The sequence below is a fragment of the Anas platyrhynchos genome, chromosome 15 (genome assembly GCF_047663525.1).
Source record: "Anas platyrhynchos isolate ZD024472 breed Pekin duck chromosome 15, IASCAAS_PekinDuck_T2T, whole genome shotgun sequence".
NCBI lineage: Eukaryota > Metazoa > Chordata > Aves > Anseriformes > Anatidae > Anas > Anas platyrhynchos.
This window is the reverse complement of record NC_092601.1, coordinates 11,770,364-11,781,065: the sequence shown is the minus strand read 5'-3', so window position 1 is coordinate 11,781,065 and position 10,702 is coordinate 11,770,364.

Here is a 10,702-nt window from a genome sequence, read left to right as displayed (position 1 = left end):
GCCAGACCAAGGAGTCTCATCAAGGAAAGCTGGGCAAAGGTCACCATGCCCTGAGCTACAAGCTGCACAGACAGCAGAGCCCATTGGAACCTGCATGGCAGACCATGAAATATTTGCTCTGTGGCCCAAATTTGGCCTGCTGTGACACCTTTGGTTGGTTGCAGTGTGGCCCTTACATCTAGGAAGGTTGACATAGGTGAAAGCACATGAAATATACGTACAGTGTGGCTGTTCTCAAGGGAGATCTGTGATTTATTACCTGCCATACAGTAGGATAGTCCAAGCGTACAAACCTCCTTCCCCTCTCCCCGCCTGCCAGCAGGCACGGTGCTGTTAAACCAGTGAAGCAATAACGATGTCCGAGCAAGAGCGATACCTGGAGAGGAAGGTCTAGCAGCGATGACCTCGCATTATGTTGAGAGGAGTCCACCTTTGGACTGGGCCGACAGTCCACTGCCTGCCCAGACAATTCTGAGCTTCTTTTTCACCGAGAAAAGCTTTTCTCAATACAATGTGTCCTCTTCAGGGATATCAGCGCTACGGATCCTACCCTGGGGATGAGCTCCCATAGCCAGAGCATATGCTTCACTGGGCATTTCTGCGAACGTCCTCTGCTGTGCACACACTGAGTCACTAAGCAAGCACTCGTCCTTCCCCTCCTACCACTGCAGCGGCAGAACGGGCTGTGCTGTGTGTCCTGCAGCTCAGTGAGAACATTTCTCTTAAAAATGTAACAAAAGCAACAGCTTTCCGAAGATTGCATCGTATTAACTGGGAGGCTTTGTGGCCTCATTCCTCTCCCCTGCTTGCAGAGGCATTAACATATGGCTGCCTGTGGCCATTCCAGCACAGGGGCTGCAGCAGGAGGGTTCCTGCTTCGCTTGCTGAAAGTCAGCAGCACCTGGGGTCACTGGACAGGTGAATGCCAGAATAGCAGAGCAGCCCATGAGGAACCTACTGACCCTTCCGCTCCATTCCTGTCACCTGCAGCTCTACTGCTGCAAATATATTCCTTCCCTGCATTCATTTACTGCCTTCCTTTCCAGTATTACTATTTTATGTAATTGGCTATGTCAAAAGAGCCCTTACATAACCACAGCCACCCTAGGCACATGTCTTGAAACACATGCATGCCTCCCTTCTCTGTCAGTTGCAATATTTTGCACATGGATGGACTCAGCCCTTCTCCAGGAAATACTAAAAATAAAGAAAACACACTGTCAAGTATCAGGGATTCACTGAGCGTGGCATAATAGTTTTTCTTGTCTCCCACAGACAGTATCTGGATGTTACAACACAGAGACATAGAGACAACATATGCCAGTAGAAAAATAACTTGCTTTGCCCACAGTCACCTTCTCTGCATTCAAGCAGAGCGAGATCTCTTAAGGAAAAAGCTTTTTTTTTTTTTTTTTTTACCTTTGTAAGTGCCAAGCCATCCATACAGATCAAGGACCTGTACAGAGGCTAGAAACACTTCGGACAGAGTAATTTTAATCATCTAAGTGATTTCATTGATTTTCCCAGCATACTCATGCAGCTAAATGAATCTGAACATTTGCATAACTGCTGCCCAAAATTTTACTGGCTAAAAGCATTGGCACAACAACATCCTGTGAGATCAGATCTATCACTGGCACAGAGAACCAAATTGACTTGTTCAGCACTCTGCTCACACAGATCATTTGCAATGGGCAGTGTCACTCACGGACAAAACAAGCTGGAGCCTGTTTGGCAACAGCAAAGTCAAGGAGCACTTCGGCACTGGCTCCAGGGAAAGCGAGATCGTGGCCTAGATAACAAAGGTCATGGTTTGTTCCCAAAGCTAAGAGACATTTACTCCACCTAAGCAGTCACTGCAATCTTACTTCACTCTGACAGCAATACTTTGTCTTTTTTTTTTTCTTCATCTCCTTAGTCTGCCACTGCTTTGCATGTGTGGTAGGCAGGTGTCTCTTCTCACCCCTAGCATCAGTAACTGCAAAGCTGCTAACTCCAGGTTTACGCTAAAAGGAGTTGGGATCTGACTACATCTGTTATGCTGACTTTGGCTGAGAGCCCTCATGCATGTTTCTGAGTGCTGAAGGCAAGCAGTTGTTTCCTCATTTCTATATTCAGCATTTCATTTTACGAGGCTCATTATCACAGCCCTTTAATGGCCACATACACTGCTAGAGTGTTGGCCAGCCTGAACATCGTCTTAATTTATGAGATGATGTCAAAGTCTTGGAGTTGTGAGGCCCTGCTGACATCAGTCCAGCTAATGATGGTCTTTTTGGATGGAAATTGTTTTAATTTTCTCTCAGGCAATGATCACAGATTGTATTAGGGAAAACGATGGTGAACATGGAGTCACCAGATAGAGGCCAGTCAGTTAGTAATCATTTACTCACAGGAATGACTTTTCCAGCTCAGTACTGAAGGTCACTGTGTATTGCCACAACTGAAATAAATCTGCTTTTGCAGGGGCTGGCTCCACAGAGCGGAGAACTGACAGAGAAGTGAGGAGATGGTGGCTTTCTCCTGCCTTGATCTGGGTAGGGCTGGGGGTGGCTAGGCCTGGAGAAGCACTGCTCCAAGCTGAGATTTTTTTATTTTTATGTTTTGATGAATTTCCTTTTCTTTAAAACTAAAAGGATGTGGTTGGAGCAGAACTTAATGCAAATAATTAATTTAGATGCTGGAAAAGTCACCACATTCAGGAAAACTGCCGTGTTTCAGGTAGCACAACTCAGCTAACCGCTGACTGACAGCCCTACCTGAGGCGCAGGGATCCACGTGGCTGGTTGCTGGCTCTGGATGGAGTGCTGCTGTGACAAAAATCCACTTCTTGGCGGTGATAAATGGCTAAGGAGAAGCAGGCCTAACCCTGGCTCCGTCTCTGACAGAAACCACATTGCTCAGTACTCTGACAGAAAGTTTTCTGCCAGCTCTAGTGAAAATTCACTTCCCCTCCCCCTCCCTGCTTTTTTCCTCTGAAGAGCTCACTGCATCACAAGCATTAATTAATTAAGTTCCTCACACAATTAAAATGCTTGCTGGAGGTAAGTAAGAGATTTAGGGATCGCTTCACTGGCCACACGGCCTATGGCAGGATGGCTCCTGTCAGGAGCCATGTTCACCCCTAACGCCTGCTCCTGCCACGTGGGCCCAAACGCCTGAGTGGTGCAGTCTCCACAGCAGAAATTACAGGAAAACGCGGGTCTGCATCCAGCTGTACCTGCTGGAGGGTATGGAGACAGGAGGTGCAGCTACTGGGGTCTGCGTACATCCAGAACCTTCCTTTCCAGTGAGGAAAGTGTACAGGCTTTTTCTACTTCAGCTGAGACTGCCAGCACGTATTTCATCCAGACACTTCTGCAAACTATCAGTGGCCTGAGATAAGAAATCTGCTGGAAGCTTTAGAAGCCCATTGCTCAGGATAATATAACTCTGACAGTTGCTTTACCTAACAAGTAACACTTTGTGGAGTAAGACAGACACATTCTGAAGGACTAACAGGCCAAGCACTACTCTAGGCATTTTCTTCTGCTGATAACACTGGGACAAGATACTACATAAAATACTCTCTTCCATTTTTCCAAAGCATATCATATTCTTGTGCTAGGTCTCAGTTAAAGCAAAACAAACATTGGGCGGGGGAGGTAAGTACAACAGTGTGTGCACAAAGCAGACCTCAGCAGAAGCCAAACCCTGCTTCTCTCCTGAAAGTGTCCTGAATTCCTGCAGCTCCTCCACGCCTCTGCTCCCAAAAGCACAGGACTGTTACAGAAGACTGCATGTGCTGAAATGCAGTGGTAAGAAGGATCAAGCACAGGAAATACCTAGTCATATTCACAGAAAAATGTATAGATTTGTTCATACGAGAGAAAACAGGGCTCACTTGTTTTCAAGCAGCATACAAGTGAGGCCAGGCAATCTTGCCTCCCAGACATAAGCTTCAAGCTCTGATCTCAGCTCTGTGTCCCTTTTCATGAGGAGTTCCCCATACGGGGCAGCTCCATCAGCACAGCTAAATGGAGACAGCAACACAGCCCTAAGACCTCCCCCAGGACATCTGGTTATACAGCAGCACAATCATGCACTGATGTTCTTTTCATCCTAGAGAGGACTCCTTTCATAGGGGAGGCTATTTAAGAGATGTATCACACCGCAAAAGAAGTTTCCAACCAACCCAATAATTCTTCTAATGTGATCGTGCTCTGGTGGAACCTCCTCTACTGAGGCTTATAAAGGCCAGATTAAGCCTCACAAACAGCCCCAGTGGGGAACAGCATTAATCTTGTTTCACTGAGGAGAGGAAGGGAGCAGAGGCACAACGTGCCTTGCACAGAGCCTGCCAAGCAGTGGGAAACAAGGAGGCATCTCCTTGTTTCTCCCTCATCTCTGAACCACCCATCCACATTCTCAGAAGTCATAATTGCAATTCAGCATCAGTATGTCTTTGTGCAAACATGCAGAAAAGCAATTATATGAGACATTACTATAAACATGCTCTAATGTCTCAGTCACACTGGGTGCTCAGCTACAGAAACCAAGGGTAAGTCATCAGAACCATCCAACAGGGCCGTCAGAAGGTCTCAGTGGAAGACAGCCTGCTGATTTCAGGAGAGGTGCTCAGTCCCTCAGGATGAGAAACATCATGTGCTCTTCCTGCTGACGGCAGGATTAGTAGGTAAATTTTAAACAAATAACTTAGTAAACAAACTGCATGGTTTGGTGAAGGGCAAAAGTATCAACTTTGGCCTAAGCTTGAGAAATTGTAGTTCTGAAAAAAATTACTTTAAGATTTTGCTTCCATGCATCCAGCAAGAAAATTTCTCCAATGAATTTCAATGTTCTGCTTTTGAACTGAGGAAAGTTTCAAGTTTTAGGCATTTAAAAAAAGCCTGAAAAGGAACTGACTTTCTGGCTTATGTTAAAATGTTTGATTCACACAATTTTTTATATGTATTTCAGTATGAAAAAGTCTCTTCATGATGAACAGAAAATAACCTTTTAACAAACAAAGTAGCTATCTTTTGTTGCCAGTCACCAGCTTCCCTGATTACCCCACAAATCCCACTTGCTTACGCAACACTGCTCTTAAATTTTGCTGTGGTATCTTTAAACCTGCGCTTGGGCATTTTATTTTAATATCTCCATTTCCCACCTTCCTTTCCTTTCTCATGTAATCAATACCACAAGATCAAAGCATTGTGATTCGTTGTGGAACTGCACTTTTTTTCAAATCAAAAGCTGGCTGTTTTAGAAGTCTTCCTCAGCTATCCTTGTCAGCTTCCCAAATTCTGGGAAAGTAAAGCTAGGTCAAGTCAACAGCACAGCCTGTTACAGCACAAAGCACCCATCTGATGATAAACAAGTTATTTACATGCTTTTTCGCTCTTACAGCATCAGCTCTCCAGCCAAATACAACACTGTAAGGAGTAAAACAAAGCAACATTTCATCCTGCTCACTAAAGACCTTTATCTTCTGATGTTACAATGATAAACAACAGGCAAATGAAAATAACCTTCCCCCCAACATTAACAGAATAGTGGTTAAACCCAGATGCTTTTTCTTTTTCTTTTTCTTTTTCTTTTTCTTTTTCTTTTTCTTTTTCTTTTTCTTTTTCTTTTTCTTTTTCTTTTTCTTTTTCTTTTTCTTTTTCTTTTTCTTTTTCTTTTTCTTTTCCTTTTCCTTTTCCTTTTCCTTTTTCTTTTTCTTTTTTTTTCCTTCCCATATGGATATACAAATCCACCTGCCAGACTAGGAAAGTACAAATATTATGTCTGTACATAGCTGTGTGCAGCACCTGGACCTGTATTTGCAATACAAGGACATCTGGAAGACTCTTGCCCAAAATCAGAAATGGGACTCTTCAGTCTACTAAGATGTAAAGTCAGGGTTTGAAAACACTTGAAGTGCCATGACACCCATGGGGCTTGCTAACTAAATGCAATGCTACTTGTATAAATATTTGCAAAATCCAGATATCTTACAGGCACTTAGCTATCCTGATCTACCAGTTTGCGGCAGCCCAACTTCTGCCCTGCTGCAGAGTTCCTGGTCCTGAGTTCCAGCTGCAATCAGTGTGAGTTTGAGGTACATGGGCCAATAAACGCCTCAAGTCTAAGAATGCTACAGAGACAGCCTGTGTGCACACATCCTAATTAAACCAGAAACCTTCTCTTTGTGCAACACCTATTTGGGTATCATTCTTTAAAGTCAAGAAGTTCATGAAAGTAAACTACTAATATTTCTAAAACTAAATTTATAATTTTCTTCCTGTTCAATTCCTTTTATCCCAAAGATGGAAAGGGCCTTTTATTCCTCCCTTCTGCAATACAAAACCCATACTAGAAACCGGACAAACGTGACCCTTTATGGCAAGGACTCTCAGAAACATCAAATGTTCTCCAAAGCCCCTTTGAACATTGGCCAGATTTGCAGCCCGACCCTGAACCTTAACAAAATAAAATTCCTCTGCACCTAGCATTTAGGAGGAAGACCAGATGGCCAAGGGGAGGGGAGGAAAAGAAAGAGGCCACAACATTTTCACAGCTGTATTTGACAGGTATCTTTTCTAATAATAATCTGATTAATAACTGCACTGGTCTGGCGGTGCCTCATGGTACTCTTCAGAAGAAGCAGCAGGCTGTCTGCAAGCAGCTCCCAGGCACAGAAATGGTATCCCCCAAAATGTTCCCCTGAAGTAATGCAGCAATAGCTCAGCTCACAGCGCAGTGAAACAGCTCAAACCAGGCACTGCAGACACAGACCCAGTGCTCCCAGGAGGGAAGGTCCCCAGGCACTGTTTTCAGGATCTGAGCTGGGGACAGGGGAGTGCTGGGTCCCTGGGCAGCTTTTACATCCTGCAAGGAGCCTCTGGGTGTTGGAGTTCAGTGCAGGAGACCACACAATTCCCACTCACTCTGCTAAGTCCAGGGCATATATCTAAGGAGGAAAGGCCTCAGGCTCTTCACTTTTGTTAACTGACTGCAGCAAACCATGACCTGCCAAATCCAGGGGAGGCAGAGGATGGACCGTGAAGTCCCGCCTGGGATGCAGGGGGGACACTCTTGAGCCACCTCTCATGAGCATGGCTCTGGCTCCTATACAGACATCCTGCTACAGGAATGTCTCTGGTCCTTAACTACACCTGAGAATGTGACAGCAGTGGCATCCCACACCAGAAAAGGCAGTGGAAGGACCCAGCTTGTCCAGAGCTTTGAATCAGATACATCTGATTCTCTCCATGGTGTGCTTCCTGAAGAAAACCAAAAATATTCTGAACTCCAACAGCCAGGTTTTATCTGAAAAAAATCCAGAAACTTAACTTTCCGAACAAACTCAAAGTCAAACTATCAGTAACTGAACACACAGCTTTCTGCAAATCCTATTTCAAGACTTGGCTGCAATTCAGGGACGTTCTGAGCTGCAGCCAGTTGTGCCTGTCCACGTGGATCCCCAGGGAGCCCTGAGCCCAGCTGCCTTCTCCCCATTTCTCTTTGCAGTTTATCTTTGTGCCCGAGCTGTTCCTGCTGCTGGGCTGTGCTCCCGGTGTTTTCTCCCCTGTTCATCTCTCATATCCTCCCTCTGAATGTGCTCAGTAGCACCCCAGGGGAAGGGCAATGGAGGTAGCACCTGATCCAGTCTCTGCCTTAAGGAACACAAACGTAAGAGAGGAGGAAAAAAAAAAAAAAAAAAAAAGGTACTGTTTGTTACAAAGGGCATGAAAGATCACTCTTTGAATCAACTCCTGCACTATAATACAGACCAGTCCTACTCGTCCTACTCATGACATGAGACGGAGATGACTTCTAACGAGGGGGTGGAAGCTGTGCTGATTACTTCCAAGCTGCACAGCTTGGCTTGTGGGGCTCCTCCCCAGCCCAGGGCAGAGCTCCTAAGGGCATCTGCAAAGGGACCTTCATACGACCCACAGAGGTGCTGCCCTAACAGAAGAGCTTCTTTCACCTTCCCTAACAACCTCAGTCAAAAATGCTTTGCTTCTACCAGGTCCTGACCACAACTGTGTGCAAAAATCAGCCCCAGGAGGTGAGGAAATGTTTATCATCATAACACAGAAATATGAGAGCCACGATGGAGCTCCTTTTTTTGAGGGGAGGGACAGGAACGGGATCTGCCCTTCTCACTGCAAAGGCCCTGTCACCAGAAAAATCAGAGTCCAGATAAGCTTCAGGTGACAAAATCTATAATGCAGCACAAGGAATTTCTTTTTGACCTTCAGTTCTCCCACTTGTTAAGATACATCATCGTGTTTTCACAGCTTGAGCAGTCTCTGTTTGCTCGATTCGAGACTTGTAATGTTTTTACCCAAATTCCATTTCCTTCCTTCCAAAGCAGTAAGATCTGCTTATGACTCAGCCCTCAATAAAATGCACAGCAAGGACCATTACAATGAGTGTGCAGTGCAATGATAAAACTCGAAGGATACATTTTGGGGACTGGAATCTTCCTTGCCCTTTATTTACCCCCAAAACAACATGAATTTGTGTTGTGTCTGGGTACAAAGTAAATCCACCAGAAAATGAGTAGTTTTGAGGAAATATTTCTCCAATGGTGAGAGAACATCTCCTTGTGACAAACAAAGTGACAGACGGGGCTGGAGAGGCTGCGCCACAGCCTCTGGAGAGGCAGCCTTCCGCAGCCTCCACAGCACTCACAAAGCACTCCAAACCATCCTCTGCCTGAATAAAGACATCACCAGCTTCAAGGAAATTATTTACTGAGAAGTGTGGGTGGATCACAGACAAGGAAGCCAGAGGGATTTTTCTCATTTTGCATTCATAAATTTGGAAAAAGAGAGCATTTCAGGCAAAGGCTTGTGTTCTCAATGAAAGTGGAAAGGCTGGGGCTGCTCACTGCTGACAGTTGTGAGAGCTGGCTCCAGGGTCTCCTTGGCTGCAAGCCAGAGGTTTCTAAGCCATCTCGACACTGCATGGCCTTGAAGTGTTTTACTCTTTTACAACAGAGCACGAGTAATGGGCAGAGAAGTAACTTAGAGGGGAGGAAAATATCATTATCCTTCCTGTACGGGGGGGAAACTGAGACAGCATCCTCTTAATCCAGCAGACCAAAGCCTCTCATGAAAAGCATTTGAAATCTGATCCTAAAATCTTTGAAATGACCCTTTTCACTGAATTCAGTGGAATTTCAGACTCTAACCTCTGTAAAATCTTATAGATTTTTTTTTTTAAACTTCCCACTTTCTTTCATAGAAAAGATGTCCAGGCACCCAGTGTTCTCTGACAACAACCAAAGTTTGTAAGTGTCCAAGCACAGGAATGAATTGAAGGAAAATAATGTACCCATTTCACAAAAAAAAACAAAAAACAAAAAACATATATATATATATATATATATATATAAATAAAAAAATATTATTTTTTCAAGTAAGAAATAAATATACGGCCAGTTTGAACATATTCAGCACTACATATTGCCTCCAGACATGGTCAAAAAGTATTTTTAAAGTACAAGAAATCTATTTTTTAGAGATGCACACTAAGAGGCATATGAAAAACATCCTCTTTAAAGTTTCAGTATGACATACAGCAGTGAGCTTGAGGGTTACTTTAGACGTGCTTTCTGGCTGCAATACCCTTGTGTAACACCCAGTGGGCTGAGGATAGTTGCCATGAAACTGCCTGGATGGCACCACCTTCCCTTTCCTATCTGCAACCCTGCAGAATGCCAACAATACAGCTCAAGTACCTATAAGAAAATATACAGAATTTAGAAAGAGCTACACAGAAGGAAGCTCCATCAGAATAAATAGTAAAGAGGCAGTTTTGCAGTTCAGCACCTGCTGTCCAGCTCAGCAACTCGTTTCTGTGTCTTAAACAGAAGAAAAACCCATCTGAAGAGCATCTTCCAGGCAGTACATACCTGCTCTCAGGTCTGGGGAGGAGCAGGGTCCTCCAACAGAGAGAACCGAGCACACCCCGGTCCCACAGTCCAGCCATGAACTCAGACATTTCTTGTTTACATAGGCTGAGGTTCTGGCCCAAAAACTGGCAGAAAATGAACCACCAGTGAAAAGAGATGTGAGAGATGGGCTAGGACAGAGCTAAAAGCAATTCTCCTCCTTCTGTGTAAGAGCTGCAGAGCAGATCTTCTGTAAAGGTCCTTTGATTGCCATTGAACTCTGCAGGGCAATACTGAGATCTGGCCCTTTCTTCAGGTTCTGTTGCATACACAGCCTCACACAATGAAAATCCACCACAGGCAGAATGGCTGGTTTTGTTTGATTGATTGATTGTTTTTGCCTTTCCCTTGAGTGTTGGTTATGGCTTATTTTTAAACTACTGGTTGCTCTCATTAAGCTTAAAGGGACAAGATTTTTCCCCCACTGTGATGAGATCTTGGTTTCCTTTGCAATACAACTCCATGAAACCTGGACTTTTTATAAAACAGGAGGACTTCTGGGTTCTTAATCCAGTTCCATTTACAGAATTTGTGCTCTGTTTAGGGTTAGATAAATCAGGACCATCTTGGTGGTGACATTTCGAAAGGCAAAGCTGCATCTTTGACTCATCAGATGCTGTTCCTGAGATGCTGGAGAGCAGCTCGGTGGCCAGTAGGTGACAGTCTTTCCAACAGAAAAAAACCTGGGCAGCTCACAAAGAGGGGCTGTTGTTCCCTGTTCTGTGAGAATGCAAATGTTATTTATTTCTGCTTATACATATAGACAGT